Genomic DNA, 23,438 nt, shown 5'->3' on the forward strand with positions numbered 1-23,438 from the left:
TTCTATGATTCCATGAAATTAAGCTAGTAAATGCAAGGACAAAAAAAATGGCAACTTAAGAATATTCCAGGACAGTTCTGGAAAGGAATTTTTTTGGGTTGAAAATGTTATTCAAAGTTTGAGCCTCAGAGGATTAGTAATTTTCTATTTATTTTTTTATTTTTTATTTTTTTTTAACGAGTCATTTATTTGCACAGATACCAACATTGCTGGAAAAATAAATAAATTTCAAGGCTAAAGGATCTATCATCTGAATAAAGAGGCTAAAAGCATTCAGGCTATTTACTAGAAGCCTACTGCTGATCAGGCAGGAGCTGGTCTTGATTAATTCTCCACCTCACTTTTTCATTGCACAAATTCATTTTTAGGATATGAGCACTTCTTTCTACATAACTCCCCAACAACCATTTTTGAGTGCCTTAACTAAGTTCTGGAGGGAGTAAAGATGCCTACAAACCACAGTGCTGTACCTTTCCATGGAACAAAAACGGCTAGGAATAGCGGGAGGCCACAGCACCTTCTGCCTCCTGCCCACACCATGCTGAAAGAATCAGTGAATGGCTGGGGATGGAGGAGATCTACAAGAGCATTTAGCTTCAATCCCTCTACTTCAGGCAGGATTGCCACCCAGCAGATCAGGCTGCCCAGGACTCCATCCTTTTGCTTTGAATGCCTCCAGTCATGGGGCAGCCACAGCCTCTTCAAGCAGCCAGTACCAGCACCTCATCACCCTCTGAGAAAATAATTTCTTCCTAACATCAAACCTAAGTCTCCCCTCTTCTAGTTTTCCCTTGTTCTAACACTGCCAGACCCTCAGTTCCCCTCCTGCAAAAGAAGGTGCACCTATCCCTACCATGAGGATCTTCTCCACAGCTGGTGCTCTCCAGAGAATTACGCTGCTGCCATTGCTTCCCTTCATTCTAACCAACACAGCCCTAACCTCTGCAAATCAGGGCCTTATCTCTGAAGAAAGCAAGCCCTTATATACACTTCAGCACAGTAGTGGCTGACTGCGTCTGGATCCGTATTTGCTTTGCTCCAATAATATGCGGACTTCTGATAAGAACGATTTGGGAAACAAAAAAATTAAATAACCTGGATTTCATTGCAATCCGTTCTCATTCTATCAGACACTCTGGCAAGCAATAGGTAGGCTCTGAATTATTCTTCTCCAAAAAAGTACCGAGGCATTGGTACTTGGCATTGGCAGCTGCCCAGAGAGATGGTGGAGTCGCAGTCCCTGGAGGTGATCAAGAACCACGGAGGTGTGGTACTTCAGTGGGGAAATGCTGGACTAGGCAATCCTAGTTGGACTAGGCAGTCTTTGAAGCGTTTCAGAATCTCAGTGAGCCTGATTCCCACCCTTATCAAGACATAAACATAACAATGACTCCCAATCACAAGTCCCCAAGCTACACTTGCCATCAGTGCTCAAATCTCCATGCAGAGGACTCACAACATGTCCCACACACATGCCACGAGGATCATGCACAGGGAGAAATATTTTTCCTACTCTCCTTCCTCAGCACAGCTACTCAGATCCTTGTCCAGGTTTGCAGTTTGGTCCCCCGTGCTCATATGACCCCAGGGCTCTGCTGAGGCTGCAGACAAGTCACGAGGGCTCTGGTGGAGTGAATACATTTGTCCACAGGGAACCAGAAGGAATTAAATCACATTATGCACGCTGTACCAGGCTGACGAAGGTCACAGATCTGAGCAGGGGCAGCCAAACCTTCAGCACAGATGTTAACTTTACAAGGAAGCACCCTGAAAAGGGATGAGACTATTTTCAGCAGCAGATTAATTTTTTTGCTTTTTGCAGAGGTTTTATTTTATCACTGAAAATGGATGGGATAAGAGAAGAATAAAACCAAAATACAGTTTTTTAAAGTAAAACCTCATTTCTTGCTGTCACTCTTGCATTTTGCATACCATGCCTTAGCATTAACTGCTGCCAAATGCAAAACGTCAGGTCCATCTGGCAGATGTACACTTCCCTGGCTGCCAAGTGTTTCCTTATGATGCACGAGCTTTACTATACAGTGCATTTGCAAATTCCAGCCTCCTAAATGAGCAGGGCTTCCAAACAGCAGCATCTGCTCTGGAGAAGCCCTGCAAGAGGTTATTTGATGTACCTACACCCCAATCACCCCAAGTACCCGCTGCACTCGTTTGGTCCAGGGGTACAGGCATTGGTTTCCTGGTAACCAATAGCTACACCAGCTGTGGAAGAGCTTTACAGTCCCTTTTTCTTCAGATTATCCCTAAGTAAAACTAGGGATTACTTAGGAAGTCAAGGGGAAACCCAACTACCCAAGCTGACATTATTACTTATTTACATATAAATACAGCCAGGAAATAAGCATATGTATTTATATATAAACAAAAAAAAAAGCTATCTGTACAATGTTTTATACACTGCTTTTACATCCAATATTTACTACTGCACTTATCACTTAAGAATTAACTTTCTCCCCAAGAAATTGGTGATAAAATGCCCTCTGGTGGGCGTGACTGCAGACCTCCACAGCAGCAACCACCTCCTAAATAGTTCAGAGGCTTCAATATATTCATGGGGTTACTATTTTTAAACAGAGTGAGACAAAGCACATACTTGCTTTCCAGAAGAAACAGATACACCCCTGGCTGGAAAGCATGTGTTATGCTGCTAAGTATCTAGCCAAAAAGAATTTCTGCTTTCTAATCCAAGTCAAAAATAAAAATAATAATAAATCCTATTTAAGCATTCCAGAATCACCGAAATTACTTTTCAATGTTCACTTTGCCTTTTTAGGATGCTTCCTCCTCTCCAAAGAGAAGGAATTAGATAAAGCTGAAAAAGAAAGTTGCATTCTCTTTGCCTCAGCATAAAAGAATCTTCATAGATTGGAACAGAGGAAATAGGGAGAAGAGCAGTGCTTTCATAGTCAAGAGTTGTTTGTCCTGCTGGAGCACGAGGCTCAGCTAGAAAGGAGGCCCTCATTGCACAGCAAACAAGTATCAGTCCTCATCTCAGAAGATTTTAGTGCCTCAACAGAGGAGGCAAGGACAAAAAAATCCTCAGAAATAAATTGAAATTACCAGATATGTTTCATCCTGAAGATGCTCCGTAATTATGGGTGGTGCTTTTACTAATCTGAAGTGAAATAAATCGAAAGAAGAGATCTGGAAGCTTAAGATACAGTGAGTGAAGAGGTAACGCAGCAACCAAGGTTCAGACTGCCACTGCAGCTACTTTGAGGATATATATAAAGGAAAAGAAGCTCTTTGATAACAGCCAACGTGGAGAAGGAGAGCTATCAGGCAAGACTCAACTACATAAGCCTGACCACTGTAATGTGGCCATCAGAAGCCACTGTTACACACAGAAACAAAGCTGACTCCGTGTTTTTTATGGACTCTTTATTTATTTCCTCCTCCTTCCCAAAAAGAATGCTCCACGGTCACAGCTAAATAAGGATAAGCAGCATAAAACATTGCCATCTTATGAAGGAACATGGGAAAACCCCACTGCTTGCTCCAAGCTCCTTTGTGCTTGCATACCATATAGGATACAATGCTTTCTCTACTCACCCAGACAGTCCAGAATCTGATTCCTGCTTCCACAATCCAACTGGCAATTAATGGTTGTTTTATGTTGTTTTACAACGTTATTTATCATATTTCTAAAACATACACATATAAAAACTACAAATACATACATCACATATATGGGCCATATATGGGGTGTGAAGCACTTGGCTCTTTTTAGAGGCACTTCTAGGCAACAGCACTTAGCTTTGCAAATTGTTCTGAGGCACAAACAATGGTGAGATTTAATATTTACCCTTCTGCTTTCTAGACTCTAAAAGGTGAACAACAGTGATGAAAAAAACCTCATTTATCTGAAAATTGCCCTTTACAGCAGTAACACACCCCTGCTCTGTGCAGAGCTCCGTCCCTCTCTAGTGGCAGCCAGGTCACATCTCAGCAATAAGCCTGCTCCAGGCTCGGCTAACAGATCGTTTTTAGCTCAGACATCAGAAACTTTGTGTGTAAGATCCAAAGATCCTCTGTTTATTCTTCTTTGCCAACAGCCCACCAAGAGGTTCAGAGCTACATTTGCAATTGGCTTTGAAGACAGAAGCTGAGGGTTTCACAGACCAACGCTGTCACTTGGTGCTGTACTGTACTGATTTACGATCATCACTCTTGCAGACATCTCTAGACACTGTGTTGATTGCAGCTACAGTGAAGCTTGTTTATTAGATTTAACAAGCCAAGTTACTGTATTTGTGCATGTGGTAGTTAAACATGCATGATGTCTGTGCTTAGATTTTGCCTTAAGTTAAAACTAACAGATTTTCTAGACACAGATTAGTACTGACGTTTCTTGGATCTTATCCTAATAGTTAGTCTTTTTCTCAATAAGCTTTGCTGTTAAATTAGCAAGTACAGGTATAAGTTAAGCTATTTCTAACAATCCCTGACCCTCAGAACACATGTGCACATATATAATATCACACTATTATTAAGTATTACATATTTTTAATACACAATACTTGCTACTATGCCTGTCAAGCACAGAGGAGAGAAAGCCACCATTTTTTCCCCTTGTCTCTTTCAATTTTCCAATCAAGAAGATAGCCCAAAGCTGCACAGCTCTGATTGCTTGTAAGTTTAACAGCAATCTTTACACAGAAAAAAAAAAAATAGATTTTACCCTTTAAAAAACAAAACAAGAAGAACAACAAAAAAAAAAAACAAACAAAAAAGTCACCTCCATGCAACCAAAGACTCACTTCGCAAAGCAATGTCTAGACCATGGGAAGGCTTGTGATATGCAGTGCCACATCAGTGAGTACCTATAGGAAATCTGGCCCCATTCACATTTTCCTGAAGGTGAGTAATTGCCTGATAAATGGTGTGGCCTGAAAATAGGAGGAAGAAAGATTTAACCAGGACTTTTACTTGCACCAGGAGCCTAAGCAAGGGTACCCAACACCCCAATTAAACTACCACTTCAAGCAGCAGGTGCCTCTGTTGTATCCATCAGGAACCAGTCTCAGTCTCCCAGCTTCACCCAACTGGCTATTAGCCTTGGTCTCTGCCCAGTCTGCCTTCACCATGCCATCAGAAAACTGCCTGAACTACTTCAAGCAAAGCAGCCAGCACAGCACAGAGGTGGGTTTTTGCTTGTTTTACTTACATTATCCTTGCAGTACAATACCTCAATAACTTAGCTGCTGCAGCCACAAGATTTGTCTAAGAACAGCTTTTAGAAGGCTTGAAGGATGCTGCTGTGAACTGTTCAAGTGTGATATTGAAACAGTGAGTTTAAGGAAAACTTGCTGCAATTTCTCTCTTAGTGAGAGTGCTCCTTCCCCTCTCCATACACAAACATGCTTTCAGAATTTTCTATCTGAGACAAGAGAAAAAAAAAAACCAAACCAAAATAAAGGGTGTAACAGCAGCAAGCGAACCACAATTCCCCTCTCTGCCTGTGACTGCTTTTCTGTATTGAAGCACAATTTTTTGAGCCTGCCCTGTATTTTACAGACTTCAGGCAAACCTTTTTGTTTCCTTCCTATGCCATTTCTGTGCTCTGTTTTTTTTTTTTCCCCTCCTACAAATAACTCCAATATCAGTCACAACTTCCCGCTGCCCGTTTAGTTCAGAGAGAGATAAGGTTGTGATGCTGCAGAGCTACAACTGCCCACAAGTTTAATCATAAAATTACACATTTTTCTTCCAACCAGAAAATAAAATAAAAATCAAGAGAGAAGTGTACTAGAAAAAATAAGCTTTACTTCAGGGATTTGATAATCTTAAAGAACTGGCAGAACATTTATCTAAGATTTTCAAGGTACCAGACTGTAACTTTATTGAACTCAACTGATTTGGGCCAAGGACAAGTTTGGCCCATTTTATAATACAAAACAGAGGAAAGAAGGAAGAAAGATGTACTGAAGTACCTGGGCCACACAAAGCAAAGAAACCAGAAAAACATGCCTGATCTGCTACTGCTCATTCCCTCTTTAGCAGCTGCTGTCATCCACAGAGATTTGCAGAGTCTTCTCTTGACCTCAGGATCTTCACAGTTGAATTTCACAAGCGATTTGTTCCTCAGGGTACAGAAGCACTGCACAACATCAGATACATATTGGAACATGTCAGCTCCACAAGTGTTAACTAGCTCAGGATTTGGTCCACAGTTCAGTGGCTCTTGTGACAATTCACACATCAAGATCAATCAGGAGGCTCCCCAGAAGGTCCCACAACAGCCACCTTCCAGCTCTTAAGTGCTATAGGCAGCTTTTAATCCAATCTCATTACATTTGTTTACAGACTTGAGGCTTAACAAAAATCAAGAGGAGTGGCCATTACTCTCTGGGTAGTATAGAGCCATAATAAACCAAAGTCTCATGGCTTCCAAGCCGTAGATAGGGCATTCAATCCAGCCCACTGAAAATCCAAACTAGTATCAGTGTAAGTGCAAGAAGAGTTAACTGACAAAAAGATCAAATCCAACTCATTTGTGTCTACGCAACATCGATTTCTATGAACTACATGTGTGTAACCAAGAGCAACATTTGATCTGAAGCCTAATACCTTGATGTCCAGCTATTATAAAACAGAAGCAAAAAAGTAAGTACAAACATTTGACTGATGTTGCCTGCAAGCTGGGCAGTGCAAAAAGGCTGTACCAGAAATCCATATTGACAGAATTCAAATGGGACATGGCAAGCCTTGCTATTAGAAGTAATTGTACAAATATTTGGAGGGTTTTGTTTTTGTTTACAAAAAAAACATGACATGGGAGAAAAGCAATACAAAGCCACAGACCGAGAAATAAGTTACAACATGCAAATACATTCAAGCTTCTCCCAAGTTAATTCTCCTTGTAATTGACTATTGATCAGTACATGCAATGTTCAGAAACATGAAATATTGGGGTAGAGGGGAAAAAGAACTACATTTAGTACGTGGCATTTTGTTTCAACCTATACTTTCCTCCTATGATGAATCATAAATATTATAATAAATAGGACAGTGCAGTATATATAACATTTTGCCTTGCACTGTATTAGCAATTCCATCAGAGATGACCTGGAAATGTTAACCACACACTTTCTTCACCTGAAGAAGCATTTTTCATAGCCTCTCATCACACTGTATCCTTGCTATATTTGGTATTTCTTGGCTCCCAACAGGGTACACGGAGAAGTACTCTTGGTATTATCTAGGTTTTTCAGATGTAATATATCAAGCTGTTTATGAAGTGGAGCAGGTCAGGGGGGAGCGGGAATAGTACTGGGCAGGTATCTCTAAGTTAAGTAAATCATTTGAAAAAAGGAAGAGGTAAAAGCTATGTTCCAAGATCTGTTTTCTGATTCTAAAATTTCAGGTATAACTGAGGACTGTGCACATCACCACTCTGAAGCAGACAGACAGTAAGGCATCATCTCTCAGGCCTACTGCATCCAGCAAGGTGCAACAAACCCTTGAACTTTAAGGGATTTAAGGGGATTACATGAACTTCAGGGCAAAATTTCCTATCATCAGTGACTAGCCTGTAAGGAAGCAGAACACTCTACATCCATGATGGAGAATCTCCAATCTCCATATGGGCTTGGTTGCATCTATTCCTATTCCCTAGGGAAGAAGGGAGAAAGATGAATTAATTGCAGCTTTGAAGTAGTGATCACTTGCATAAATATCCATTTTTCTTAATTGGAATCCTTAAAATAACCAGCATCATATAATCAGGAAACAGCTTATTCCCATCCTCTAGAAACCACTGTCTATACCAGGGCCTCATGCTTCTTGCACAGTTTTGGTGGAAGAAGTTCCTTTGATTCTTTTCCTTCTGTCCCTCACAACATCCTTTTGATATATCCCTTGTATCCTCCAATACATCACATTAAACAAGCCACTCAGAAAATAGCGGAAGACCAAAAAAACAAAAGCCATGAAACAACGAGAAAGAAGAACCAACTTTCACTGCTGATACCACTGCTACCTTCAATAGTCCAAGCAACAATGCCAAAATATTAAGGATATAGTTTAGAACATAAATATTTAATATTGAATTGGTTGAGACAAGTGATAGCTATTCTATTTTACTTACATATGTACTTTACATTTTAGAATAAGGGGCAAAGCATTGAAGTTCCATCCAGAGTTCACAACTTCTCCCCATCCCATTTCCAAATACCATGAAAGGGGAAGGAGTAAGCTCAATAAAATGCTGCTTAAGGTCATGGTTATTCTACAGCAATTTCATATAGTTTCAAAAGCACTTTCCAGACATTTATATACCTGACAACATTTTGTAGCATGAAGTGTTCCAACTTGGCACTTTTTCCCACCACTCTTGGCAAGCAAGAGAATAAAATGGAGAGAAAGTCAAAAAAAAACCTGAAGTTTTTGAAAGATTCAATATGTTAGGAATCATTTAATGAATTCAGGTGCTCAACAAGCAACCAGTCAACAGAAATTTGCAAGACATATATACTTCAAAGCACAGGTAAACACAGCTGCATCCACTTTAAAGTTATTTCTTGTTGTATAATGACGAGAGAATGATCTTTCTGAACTCCTTGCCCTCTTTTGGTCAGTGGTTTACCTGTGGCTGGAAGAACCAGAGGCATAAGGAGAAGAGCATGTTTGAGTCTCAGCCTGAGAAGAGAAACTTTTCTTCACGCAGCCACGCTGTGCTGTGATCTGCAAACCCACCACTCAGCACTCACAGACCAAAAACCAAAATCCTCAAACAGACCTGACAAAGCTTATCTCAAAGCAGAATTATCTGATTTAAGTATTATTACTCTTCAGCACAGACTTGGACAAGTATCTGGAGTAAAAAGCTCTTAAATCACACTTCAAATCCTGGATTTCTGCTGTCCACGTTGTCATGCAAATCATGGATTTGTTTTTGTGGGTTTTATTCTGTTTCAAAAAAAGTCAAGGCAGACAAAGTGCTTCTTCTCAAGGTCCAAAAATATCAATAGACAGATGATTAAAGTCCGGCTCAACTGCTCAGGGCACATGCTGAGGCTGAGCCCTGCAGCAGCAGCAGTTCTGCCACTGACACTATGTGAATCTCAGGGACTCTTCTCATTGTATCTCAACTGCACACATAGGCCAAGAAAATTTCTACAACACGCAAGTCTGGCAGTTCCTAGTTAACAGCAACATTGCAAAGGAATCACATCAGTGGCAGCTTTTCTTGCAAACTGCCGCGCTGAATTAGTTCCAAAAGATGATCCTTAGAAATAATCTCTTTTTTCCCCCCAGTTAAATTTAATTTCACCTATATTTATGTTGAGTTTAGCCCTGGAATATGAGATAAATCCAGGAATTGTGTATTTGCGTGTTCAGGTTCTATTTGAAGTCCCGGCACTTGATATCACTTTTGCACGTTTTGTTGCATGACAAGGAATTAATAAAAAGCAAAACAAAAGTACAATGAAAAAGCAACGTTGAATTCATGGTAAAAAGTCATTGTCTGTAGTTGACTGCTTCAGCGAATCAGTACGACTTCTATAAGCCAGCATAAGTTACCTGAAGTTTAAGGCTACCAAAAACCTATTGTGTTTTTCTGATATTAATGCCAACAACAGCAGAAATCCAAGTTCAGGCCATCTGAAAACCTAAGCATCACAGGTTAAAAAAAAGAAAAAAGCAGCACACATAAGTTAAGGGAAACAGTCCCATGTTCCTGATATTCTAATCCAAGACATAAAATTATTTATGGAAGAGTGTGACTAGGAATTCAGTTACCATCATTTATCAGGTGGTCAAGACAGCCCAGAGGTAACCGGCTGCATAACAACAGCACAGGGAAGGCTTCACAGGGCACCTCTGGTATAAATTCTCTTCAAACCCGTTTTAACCATAATAGGTAAACAGCGCATATTCAAAACCTGCAAAGCGTTGAGTTTTAAAAACCTGACAGAGAGGCGTTCCTGTAGAGATTTTTAATCTATTTCCTTCTAATCTCCTCCTAGCCGAGGAAGAGTTCTTTGTACTTTGGGCAACAAAAGGAACGTAGAAGTGACAGAAGCATGTCAAAGCTGTTTACATCTCACGCAGCTCCATACGCTGAGCTGCTGCTAGCGGGGCACTGGCAGAAGGCCGTGCCCAGCCCTCGTGCTGAGCCTCAGCTTCCTATGGGGAACTCCAGATGAGAGCAGCCAATGTAGACGAGAGCTAAACCCCTTCCCTCCCTGTGCAGAAAGGGAGTTAAAAAAAAATAATCAAGGCAACAAAGGGTTAACACCACGCTTTCAAGGACACTACAGTATACTAAGGCAAACTCAGTAGGTTACAAATCAGGTAAGTGTGAAACCTGTTGGTACAGTATTGCTGCTGGGGAGTGATGAGTGCTTAAGAAAGTTATTAGATACACAAATAAATCAGAGACTAATGGCACTGCATCATGTTTAAGGTTACTGAATCTACACATGGTAAGGTTGAATGTTTCCAAACCGAGCAACTGAAATGGGGAGGAAGGGGAAGAGAAAAAAAAAAAAAAAAAAGAAAAAAAAAAAAAAGGTTGTTAAGACCAAATAATTTGCCAAGCCATGCTGAGATTTTAGCCAGCTGAAAGCCTTGATTATGGCACAAAGAATTAATGATCTGAAAACAATGCAGACCTCTGTGGTACATTATGAAGCTGATGTTCTGCAAAGAGGAGCTTTGGGATCAGAGCTTCGGGTTCCTTGGCCCCCTGGCTCTGCAGCCCACAGCAGAAAATCCAGGTGGATCAGTGAAAGTTAATGGGCAGGGCACTGCAAGAGCCGTTGTAACGTACTCAATATGATGTTTACAAGGAATGCTAAAAAAATAAATGAAATAAAAAAAAAAAAATTAAAGATTAACACATAACAAAATAACTCAAAAAAATACAACAAAAACCTAAAAACTGATTTTAAGATTAAAAAAAAATAAATCTCACAATAGGGATTCAATGGATGGAGCAGAGGTTAAACAAGGCAAGGCTGATGGGAACCTCTTTCTACATTTACGTATCCAGGGATAGTTCTCCCACAAAGCCATGTGTGAACTTCCACCACAATACAGAGGCTTTAGAAGGAAAGGAGGTTGAAGAAGGGAAGAATAATAATATATATATATATATATATATATATACACACATATATATATATTATATATTATATTATATATATATATAAAAATATATTTTTCCGTGCTTCAAAAGAATTGGGTCCATTGGTTATCAAAGTAAATTAAAAGCTCAGGCAAGCAAGAAGGCACGGACAAAAACAGATGAACACAGAGGAGCAGCAGAGGGATGGGTGCCAATGCCTGAGAATAGTTACGGGCCCGGACCGGGTCACAGTTCGAGGAGTGCTGAACTGGAATGGCTCCAACGGGAACGATGGGCTGGGAGCAGAGAGAGGAGCAGTGCCGGCAGGGAGCGAGGTGAGCACAGCAAGCCTGGGGTAATGAATCCTCCTCACAAGCAGGCATTAGGAGTGATAGCACCAGGTATGGCTCGCAGCAAACCCCCAGAATCTCATCTCATTGCTGGCCAAGTTACTACCGGCTTGTACTTTCATTTAGAAGATTTCCAGTCCCCTCGCACGCTACATACTTTTTATTATTGTTTGAGGATTAAGAGCAGTAACCCTGACAGAACATGAACCCAGAAGAAGGATAAAGCAGAAGAGGAGGCTACTTTCGTATTTCAAGATTTCTGCCTCTAAAAAAGAACAGATGAACAAGAAAGGCTCCGCTCCTGCACACAGCCACTTTTTGTTTCAGCAAGACTTTGACAAAACCTAATTCGCTCGGCTCTGTATCTCGTCTATCGGGTACCTGAAGTATGACCATCACTCATTAGAAATGTAATTAAAAAAGTGACAAAACTGGATTTCCCCCTCCCCAGCATGCAGATGAAAACCAGTAACCCTGCCTCTATTTGTAACCATGACAACTATAGAATATTTTATTTCAGTAATATAATTCACACCGAACATTTGCTCATAGGTTTTGTTGTTAAGGGAAAGGTTGACACACTGTGCACACATTTCATAAGCTGCCAGAGACAACAAATACAGAGAAGTTGGGCAGTGCTCAGGATGGAGAACCCTGTATGCGTTGCAGCACTCATTTCAGACTCTCTGCAGGAAGCTAAACGAGCACAAACAAAAATTCATCCAAATTAAGCATTAATGACCACTTACTTGCAAGACAACTCGGTGTAACCGGATGTTGCTTGACTTTCATGTAAACAACAACGATGCTACCATGTTTTAGAAGAGGCAATAACTCAAAATCCTGAACTGTAATTTTTAATTAAAATATAGCACGCGTTATTCGCTTCCTATTAGGAAATACCGACACAGATGTTATGGGAAGAGATATCTATGTGAAATGAGGCAATGAAAGATGCAGCTTAGAGACGCTGGCTGAGTCTTATCCTGGATGGGTCACTAAATTATTTGCATAGCTCCCATATTTCGTCTTAAATCAAAGACAGCTTCCATAAATACACACAATGAAGACAAGTTATAGGAACAAAAAATCCCCTGTATGTTATTCAGAGATGATTAAACAACCTACTGAGCAGAACTAAAGTTTGACGCAGATAAATGCCGGCGTAAAATATGGTTGGACTTTGTTTCTCCTTCAAAAAAAAGGAAAAAAAAAAAAAGGAAGACTTAAACCCATTAGCAGTTTAAATCAGAATATAACAATAACAGAAGGCACTGTTGCTTTGTTTTGGAGGAGAAGAAATCTGAAGGAATAACGCTTGCAGGAACACTATGCCTCCCCTCACTCGGATCATAACATCTACCAGGGAGGATTTAAAGTTTCAGCAGATTGCTAATTATAAGAGACAGTCTTATTATTCTGTAGTCACCTTAAAGCTGCAGGAGTTTGATTTTTAACTATCACAGAACTGACCTCAGAAGGATACCTCAACAGACGTGTAAATCACTGCAAGGTGCACACATGCCCTGCACACACACTGCCTCTGTTGTGGTATGGAAATAGATGGGAAAGAAAGTTTTCCCATTTATTAGAAACCCACTGTACGCAATATTCCATTAGAACAGATAAGGAGCCTGCAGCAAGCAGGCACGCCGTTTTGCCTCATTGATGGAAAAGTGATCAAATCCCCTTTAGTGCAGTTCCCAGAATGCTACCTTTTGCTAAACAATTTTCACTCACAACACACAAAAGGTGAGGCACCAACTCCAGCACCTGGGGGAACATGAATTTGGGGGGTGCTGGTGGGGTGATAAATCCATCTTTGTCATTTTAGGAGTACATCCAGCTTTGTGAGTGAAGCATTCAGGGGAAAAGAGAAAACCCCAGTCCGGGAGCAGCCCGTTTATGAAATGTATGAGAGGCAGCACCCTTCAGCCCCACTGCTCCCTTCCTTTAGGCCTTTCTCAGCCCTCTTGGGGAGGTGAAAAGACCTGAACCCAACAACCTGGCACAGCCACTCCACGTCAAATAACGAACCCCTGTGAAGATACCCAGGGGGATGCAGCTCTGCTGATCGGAGCAAGGCAGCACTTGGGCTCAGCCACAAGTTACATGTATGTATTAAAAAAGAAAATAATTAAAAAAAAATAATTCGGAAAAATAAATAAATAAACGAACTGCATCAATAGAAAACCCAGCAGCATCCAAACAAACCCTCACACCGGCGAGGAACGGCAAAGCACCGAGTGGCAGAAACGTGGAAGAAGCGCTTTTTTAAGGTATCTATTTCAGCAGGATTTCGGCGAGAAGTTCCTGCTACAAATCACGCGTACGGATGGGGAGAGGGAGGAGGGAGGAAAATGGAAATAGATCCAGGCTCAGCGAGACGCGGTTGGGGACGGGATTGGAGACGGCCGGTGCCCCGGGGCCGCGCCGATCCGAAAGCGACTGAGCTCGGGGTGACCCCCGGGAAAGGGAGCGGCGCGGACGGGCGGCCCCGGAGGTGGGGGGCGGCAGGGGCAGGGCGGCCACGGCTCGGCGAGAAGCCAGAAGTTGTGGGTGAGCGGCTGGGCTTACAGCGAGGAGCCCCTTTTTAATTTAAAAATAAATAAATAAATAAATAAATAAATAAAGCAGAAATCGGGAGAGAAAAAAAAATAATAACAACGGTAATTAGAAAAATAAAAGGACGGCAATCGCGATCCTAATGCTAACAGCCCCGCACGGCACCCCCCAGGCGGCAGGAGGCACGCAGGAAGTTTTTAATGCGGGCAGCGAGCGCAGGCGCAGGGCAGCCCGGCGCTGCGAGGAGCTCCGCGCCGCTTACCTCCCTCCGCGGGGCGCGGGCGGCCCTGGGCCGGCAGCGCGGGGCCTCAGGCGGCGGGGGGATGCGCGGAGGCGGCGGGCGGAGGTTTGCGCATCGCAGCCTCCGCGCCGCTAACGCAGAGCCCCGCGCGGCTGCGGGCGGCGGGAGCCGCGCTGGAGGCCGGGCAGAGAGGCGCGGCGCGGCGGAGGCGGCTGCTGCTGGTTGTGGTAGCGGTGCTGCTGCTGCTGCTGTTGCTGTTGCTGCTGCGAAGCCGCGACCATGCTCCCGTCTGGCCGCCTTCCCCTCACCTACTGCCCGCTTTAGCCGGGGAGGGAGGCGGCCTGGACGCCGGGGCGAGGGGCGGGCCGGGCCAATCGTGGCGGCGGCGGGAGGCGGTGGAGCCCGGCCCGGCTCCGCCTCCCCCCGGCCTCACTGCCTCGCTCCTGCCTCCCCCGCGGGAGGCTGCCCCGGCCCCGGCGCCGCCGCCGCCGCCGCTGCCGCCTCGTCTTCTTCCCCATCCCCTGACCCAACCCCGCGGGGCTGTGGGTGCAGAGCCCCGCGGCTCGGATCCTCCATCCTCCTTCCTTCCGTCCGTCCGTCCATCCCCGGCGAGGACGTTCATGCGGGAGAGCGTATTTCCTATAAGGTCATCAGTCTCCTATAGCTGTCTTCAAAAAGTAGCTTATAGTTGAAAAGAAATATTACCCCCGCTTTATTAAATCATCGCTCTCCGGGGGCATGATCCAAAGCCTCTTGAAGTCCACGGGAGCCTTTGAATAGGTCGGTGCGATTCTCTCCCGACAGCGCTTTTTCTTTTCTTCCCTCTTCTTGTTTTAAATATCCATCACGCTTGGAGTCACTACAGATTTTACGGGTGGAAATCTGCATCTGGCTCTATTCTGTGTAATCTTGTATCTGGTTGCGTTGCTTTGTAGTGATCGCTCTGATGTGCACACAATCTGCATATGCTGTGGGTTTAAACACAGAACACTTTGTCTTGGAGATTTCCTGTAAGCATATTTAAAGAAAAAAAAAAAAAAGCTCTGTCACTCTGTCAAATTCTTTTCTCCTTATTTTTCCCATTGAAAAAAAAATGTATCATGGGGACATATAGGCTGTAATGTGTTGAGAGTGAGACGGCTGTGCCAAATGATGGCCGAGCAAGGTGAGGGAAGGGATAGGAGCGCACAACCCACTGTGGTGGATAAAGAGGGAGTTGATGGAGAAGGGGCAGTGCGGAGAAAGTAGGGTGCAGCAGCAGAAGGGCAGCTTCGTCTCTTTTCTCCCCAACCTCACAAACCAATGACAGTATGTCATTGCAGGGGCCCGAAACGTTTCTAAGACCAACCATCGTTATTAGGAGTAGAATGCTTTTAGCAGAACGTGGCCTCACTTTGAAGCAGGGAGGCTCTGTACCTTTTTGTCCTTAATCCACCGTGTATTAACATTGAAACTTCCAGTCCTGTACATCACGGCGGAGTGTGAGGGTCACAAGTTCAGAACTGTTGAAATCTGAATTATTTAGCAAGCACACACATGACATGCTCTTCTGACGTCTTTTTTTTTTTTTTTCCCCCTTAGTTTTCCTCCTTCCCAACAAGGGAGTGTGTTATTTGCCCTGGCCCTCCGCTATTTGCCCAGCAAGCCCAGCTGACCCAGGGTCCAAGTAGGAGAAGTCTCAGTGGGTCTGCTGACCTACCCATCAGCATGTTGCTCTCCCGGTGGCATTTGGATGTTCTGGCAGCAAACGCTCCGAGACCGGAGAGAGCAGAAAGCAGAGATTCTTTGGAATCCTTAATTAGACACAGTGATTTTGGAGGGCTGGTTCCTCCAGTGCCTTGTACTCTCTTTGGTGACCTTGGGGTTAAGGATACCAACCGGCCCTGTTTATTTTTAATAAAATCTTACAGTTATATGAGACAGTTCTGGGTTTTATTTATTTTTAGCGTAAGTGCTTCCATCTTATCTGCCTTGCAGGTTTATAGTAAGGATTTAGCTAATATTTGGACAGCACTTTTGAGCCATGAAGTTCTATAGGTCTATTATACTGACCATTTTCCAGGCTTGTCATTTTAGGAGTGTGCTTTTGTACCCTTTCACTTCAGGAAGATAGAGCTCACAACTTGACCTCAGTTTCCGCCTCAAATTTTATTAAATGCCTCATTTACAAATGCTGACATAGGGTCAGATTCTGATTTTGCTTCTAGGTATAAACTTCAACAAATTTCCTCATCCTCAGAGGCTTTATTCCTGATCTCAACCAATTTAACTCAGAATTCGAGCCACAATTGTCATGAAGAATAAGCATATAATTACATTAAATACAGTATTCTACATTCATTTTCTTGACTCAATTTTCTTATTTTAGCAACTTCATTAATTTCAGAAGAAAGTGCTTCATTTTATTCTTTTTTTTTTTTTTTTTTAATTGTTATTTCATTCTTTTTCTATATTAGGGGCTCTGCAGAGAAGGGTGGGCGGAAGCAGTCTCCCCCACTGATGGTTCATCACAGGGACACGATGGAATCCCATGTGCAAGGAGCTGTTTAAAATGAGGCTGATAGCTGGGGGTGGAAAAGTCCCCCTGCGCTCCGCATTGCTGAAAGAGATGAAATGATGAAATGAAAATTAGATTTACAGGAAAAAAAAAAAACAAAAACAAAAAAAACATCAAAAAAAACCAACCTGCACAAAATAATCCACAAATGCTCTGTGGTATTGGTTTTACTTGGGTGGGCATTTTATTTTATTTTATTTTATTTTATTTTATTTTATTTTATTATTTTTTATTTTTTTTCCTTAATAGAATGAGATACAGAGTTGTACTTGACAGACTGAGGATTGTTTGTGAGAATCCTGATTTTGGATTAGGCAGGTGATAGCCTGCAAGACTTGGGCGGCTGGTTAAGCTTCCTCCACGGAAAGAACAGATTTCCTCTTTTAGCAATAGATCATGACGTTACGAGGCATGTATTAGAATGAAATAATACAACCTCCCCCGACTTTGCTGATTGTATCAAAACTAATGGCATCTTGAATTGTCAGAGCATCAAGTCCATCTTCTGATAAAATATTAGGAGACGCACAGATCTATTCATCTTATTGGAGATTTCATTTTAGTCTGCAAAATATTGGATGGCAATGCTATTAGATTAGCTGTGGGCACATTGCAGGAACCGACGTGGTAATCGGGCACTAGGATTTCACAAAGGGGTTCCCATAAACCTTTCCCACTTGCTTTATGGTAAACCTTGTCTGGATGTGCTTCAGGGAATGAAATTCTTGCTTATTTTAAAGGCTTCAAGGTACAGTTTGTTATATTCTTACTAAAAATGTCTTGCTTTTTGATTCAGGTTCAGCCATTTCAAAGATAATTAAAATTCATCTCCAAAATTGTTTTATAAGATTTTCTTAAGTTGTATCCAAAGATGAATATCTGCTATCCAAACTTCAGCCACGAGATCTGACTCCTGCTTTCAGCTAATGAAGATCTCTTTAATTACAGGTTTACAGCTTGAATGAGAATGCCGATGGTTTAATGTGCTGCTGCCTGAAATGCTGGTATTTAGTACATTTCCAGGGAAGAGTTTAAGGGCTCTGAGAAAGGAAATGGAGATCAGGAAGATATTTTTATTTTACTTTTCCCATCGTGTATTTTTGTTTCTTTGCAGCGTAAGGACTATTAGCTGATGCTTCTAACATTCATTCATACACATCCGTTACAATTAGCCCTAACATTAAGCAGAAAAGTAATTCCCCAAAGAAAACAGGAAGTGACATTTAAAGCAATTTTTTAGGTGTACAGCTTGACTTAATTGCCAAAATATAAAGCTAAGATTGCAAAAACTGCTAAGAACTGCTAGCCTGTGGAATTCAGTGAGAAACATCACTGACTTCTGTGGATGCACCATGTTTAATGAAACAATTCCTTCTCTTCGCTCTTCTGCTGTGTAACTCAAGCAGCTCTGGGATGGACCTGGGCCTGGTTGGGAAGGTTTTGTTGACTGCCCCTGTCCTAACCCACACACACCTCCACATCCTCTGTGAGGCAGCAGTCACGGCAGGCAACTCTTGCTTTGAATTAGTCTATCTTCAGAAATGATTTCCTTCTCTTTGGGCACTGTTCACAGCCCCAATTTTGGATTCTTAACTCCTCCGACTGAGGCAAAGTTGAGGAAAATATGTGATCCTCTCATGAATATTGGAGCATTCTTTTCAGATATTTCACACAAAATATTTTCTTAAGTGTACCTGATCTTCTCAGACATTCCACTTTTTCACCACAGACTATTTTCGGACACATGCTCAGAACTGATGAAATACAGATTTGTGTGGTTTTAGGTGTGTGAGCTGAAACTTCTTTGTCCCTGACTTGCCAAGGGAGTGTAAAGAGTCTGGTCCTGTAAGAGCGAGCAGTATATTGAGTTGATTTCTCTTAGACATGACAGAACCATTTGCTAAAACTTCCCCCAGAAGACTAAAGTGGGTTCTGCTGGAGCTATGATTTTGATTTCTGGTGGGCAGTAATAAAAGTTAAATCTATTTTACTATATTGGCAGAGTCTAGAGCTCTGTCTTGAATTATGTGAAAATCTCTATTGGTTGAGGGTAGCGGAGAAGTCAGGCTTTTGTTGGGACTTTTTGAAAGCTTATGAAGATTCTGTTTAACAACTTTATTTCCAAGTCACCTCTGGTCCCACTCAATCCCACAGAGAGGCATTTTCATTGCTGCTGAGCAGTTTCTTGAGTTTTGTTGAAATAACTCTTCTATGCTGGTTTATGAGCTGGGGCCGGAGGAGGAATTGGACTTTCAGGGTGATTTTGGAGTGAGGTGGGTTTGATTTGCTTGTCTAAAATGGTAAAAATATGTTCCCACCTATTCCTCGTAATTATATGGAGAAAACTAAAGCGCATGTCATTTTGAACTGAATGTCTGTATTAAATTAGTTTGACTCCTATTTTCTGCCATCTGTGGCATAACTAGAACAGAGAATGAGAACAAAAAAATATAAATGACTCAGACGCATTTCCTTTAGGAGACACATCATGCCCCCCATTCTTGTCAAATAATTAATTTCACTGTTGTGACACGCTGGGCATGGAGAAGAGATGCTGCCGTTCTGTCATTTAATAGAGGGATGCAAGTTTGGGCTGTAATAGTTTGATTAATCAGCCACGCATTGTTTTTCTGTATATTTAGATGGGCTCCGAACAATCTGAGCACAATGCTGAGATGTAATTCAACTTAATTAAATATGAGTTTTCCTGTAAATGTTAAGTACCTCATGAGACAGGCTGTGGAAAGAGCCAGAACTAGGTTCACAGGAGGGAAATGAGGAGAAGTGGGGCCACTGAGGGCTTCCGTGAGATGAAATTGCCACCTGGGCTATTTGCCACTGACTCTGTCAGGGACCATGCACAGGCTGTGGAGCAAGATGGAGACAGCACTACATCCTTTTGCTTTTCTGCTATCCAGATGAGCAGTGCAGGTCCCTTCAGACACATAGAAACCTTGACAGAGAGAGGTCGATGATACCTAGAGCTTAACTGGGATGGTTCTGAGATGGAGTTTGCACACATGCCTTGGGACCTGGATGCATTTCGAGGGCTCACATAGCCATAGATACCTATCTTTGAAGGGCTGATTTACTCCAAAGCTTATCTGTGAGGTAGGTGCAAGACAAACTCTGTCCTTTTGGTATCTGATGAGTGTCAGGGAGTTCATCATCACAACAACCTGCTCCAGCAGTAATGAATTTCCTTCTATCTAGTTGATGCCTGGCAAAAGTCAGGTTGAGCAAGGTGGTGGTGCTCCCATTTTTGTTTTGATTCATGTTTTGCACAAAAACGCTTTTTTTTTTTCTTTTTTAATGGATTCGTCTAGGAATCAGGTTTTGTCTAAAGGCCAAATGTTCTTATCACTGATTGAGGAAATGATACAGAATCAGGTTTACACATGGCACAGGTTAATGGTGAACAAATGGAAGAGTAATGAAGGAAGGGGCAAGTTATTTTTGCTGAGTGACCTGAATTGCTTAATGAAGAGGTCAAGATAATAAAAGTAAAAAGATGGAATATTAGCTAGGTGCAAGGCAAAGTAATAGAGACAAGAAGCTACACAGAGCAGGAGGCTCTCTGGAAAACAAGGACTTTGAGAGAGATTTAGGATTCTTTTTGGATAATGAAATCTCACTGAAGCTCTGTAGCTAAAAGGCCAATGAAATCCGGAGATGTAAAAAAGAGTAAAGCAAGGAGATAAGGGGATTTGATCCTGCCTGTGTGCATGACAGAGGTAACACCACTGTTAGCAACTGTGTCCGGTTCTGGCATTCTCAGTTCAAAAGCTGTGTGGAAGTATGAAGGTCAGTTCAAAGGAAAGGTATGAAAAAGGATTCAGGAAACAAGCATGACAACATGAGGTATAAGCAGCTCAACTTATCTAGCTCATCAGGGAAGAAGCTGAGAAGTGCCTTGGTCACTGCAGGTCTGTGGCCACCCCTGGGAAAGGTACCCAAGAGTGAGCAGCAAGTTTATTTTCCTGACAAGGGCATTATGGGATGCATGGCTGCGAGTTTAAGTTAGACAAATTCACCCTCTAAGAAATACAAAGAGCCCTAAATAATAAAACAGTTTCTCCTGTGAATACTGTCATAGGTGAGGATGTTTAAGAGAAAGTTAAATATGTATTCTGAAAAGCGTGCTTTCATCTGTTTGGTGGAAAAATCTGTGCATATCTTTCTGTGCATGTGTGAGTGGGAGCTTTGTGAGATGGGTGGTGGTTCCCATCTCTCCATCTGAGAATCTGCTGTCCCTCCGAGGCTCCGTCAACCAGCACGGCTACTGCTTCACTCAACACCTCCCAACATCCTCCCTACTGCTTGTGCTTTCAAAGGAGAATAATTATTATCAAATAATCTTCAGACAGGTCCTGCAGTCTGTCAGGAAGGATTTATTTTTTCTCTCAGATGAAATTGGCCACATGTATCTCAGTTATTTGGGTGTTATTTCATTTTTTATACATTCCCTCGGAGCACTGGAGATGAACGGATGGCTGGAGATGAGTCCTTGGATGGCTGTTTGCCAGTGTTCTGCTCTGGTGCAACTCACCCCTCCCAACCCTGGGTACTGTATTTTGCTTTCCTGCTTCTAGTTGAACTATTTCCACTCACTGCATTGGTTGGGACTTCTATCTTGTGCCAGATTGGCAGGAATCTTGAAGGTTATAGAGCTTCCCCGGTACATACTGGCATCATCTGAATGTTTCTCATTTATTCCATTTGCTTTTCTGCAGAGGACATTGCTGAAAGGTTCATTTCCCCATATACACAAATCTACTCTTCTGAGGACTTAACTGCTGCTATTACATGTGGGGTTTTTAAAATAGGGATAAAACATGTTGCTTTGAGATATATAGGAGATCAGACTCTTAGTTCTGTTTTTAAATTCTGTGAAACTTGCTATAAATGGTTTGTGTAGTCAATAAGGATATGATTAACAATATTGTGATGAATATTCTGAACAAAATTGTGGCATTTAGAAATGCATAGGCTTTTGTATCCAAAAAGAGTGTTGCAAGAATCTATCTGCCTCTTTCACTGAGCAGTATAGAATTTCCCCTGGTAATTCCTGTGTGGAAAATAAATCTTACGGATGAGCTAATGAGAACATTTACAAACAAAAAATTGCAAACACGCAAATCTTGATTCATTTGTAATATTTCCTAGAGAATGTAATACATTCTTTTCTTGGTTATTTGAAGTAATCATTATCCAGGCTGATTTTCATAATGTTCTCTAGGACTAAGCAAAGCCCCGTAAGCATCGACTAAAATCCTAGTGATGGGCAAGCTGTTTGAGGGCTTGGTTATGAATAACCCCATTCAGATTTAACCTTTGTGCAGCCACTGGGGTTAGTAAGCTGTGGTATGCACACAGCTCCACACGTGTAAATAGTGAGAAATGTTCCAGGGAAAGAGAATTCCTCAGTATTTAGGACAGAAATACATTAGCAAAGGGAGTGTTTTCCTGCCTGTCCCTTTTGAAGCTTTGTTTCACGGTAGCCAGAGGGAGAAAAAACACATTATATGAGTAAATTGGCTGGAGAATGTAACCAGGGCCCCAGTAAACACTAAGAATGAAAACCAATACGAATGTGTATTCAAGCAAGTATGCACAAAGACGGTGTTTTTTGCGAGCGTTTTCTTGGATGAAAATGGTGTCCTGGAGCTGTAAATAACTGAGAAGATGTGGGGGTTTGGCTGAACTGCCTTGCACTTCGATTTTCAGTGAGATTCCCTGATTTCCCCCATATGAACCCCTTCCCCTCTGCCCCACCTTCACTGATGTGGCTGCATTCGGTACTTAGCTCTCTGAATAATTCAGCTGCAATCTGAGATCCCTGATGACCAACACCAATTTTCAAATGATCAGTCGCAGACTGTATGATTTTAGAATGATAGAGTTGGGATATTTTAAATTCTCTTCTGTCAAGCTATGATTAGGACATTAATTTGGGCCATATTAGTACATCTCCCCTGTGCTAATGGGAGGATAGACCCCCTTTCATGTTTAATCTAAAGAGGGATTAATGACTTGCGAGGTTGTCGCACATAGGGAAGTCTGCCACCAAAATAAATGATGAGCTCAGTGAGAGAAAATGTTTAGGCTGCACTCTCTAAAACTGGATTCTTTCCGTGCCGAAGGCAATGAAAGCCCTTAGGTGGTGGCTGTATAGATTTTTTCTCATCGCGGGCAAAAATATGAGGATTTTTTTTTTATTTTATTATTATTTGTTAGCCCAAGGCTTCCTTCTTGAAGTTGCTGCTGATTGTTGATGTTGATTTCACGTTTCATAATCAGCCCAGTCATGTTCAAGAAGCAGAAGCCTGACCTCAGAGATGACATCGCCACTGGAGGAGGAGGAGAACGGCAGGATCACCCCTGGCTGGTGATGAAAGGAAAGGGCACCTTTCCTTGGAGTTTGCCAGCAACTTCTACTTGATGTGTGAGTTTAGTACTCCTGTGTAAGAAGAAGAGTAAAGTGCCTTTGAATAGGAACAGACTAGAAAAGTTGCCTAACACGCTTTTTCTTACTCTATTACTTTTAACCTGCTACTGCAAAATGCCTCCCACCTGTAACAAGTAATTTCATTTGGAAAGGCAAATAGAGGCTCATTAGCTGATGTGCTG

General features: G+C 42.1%; 1 protein-coding gene across 2 annotated transcripts in view; it reads right to left on the reverse strand.

The window, feature by feature from the left end:
- KLHL29 (kelch like family member 29) overlaps positions 1-14,317 on the reverse strand; it is a 402,070-nt gene extending 387,753 nt beyond the window's left edge. For both annotated transcript variants that reach the window (XM_042882360.1, XM_042882368.1), the window contains exon 1: positions 14,273-14,317. The gene's annotated coding sequence lies outside the window, so the exon portion shown is untranslated. The remainder of the gene's footprint in view (positions 1-14,272) is intronic.
- Positions 14,318-23,438: the final 9,121 nt, after the last annotated feature.

This window comes from Lagopus leucura, unplaced genomic scaffold (genome assembly GCF_019238085.1).
Source record: "Lagopus leucura isolate 7727_CA_CO unplaced genomic scaffold, USGS_WTPT01 Super-Scaffold_73, whole genome shotgun sequence".
Lineage (NCBI taxonomy): Eukaryota > Metazoa > Chordata > Aves > Galliformes > Phasianidae > Lagopus > Lagopus leucura.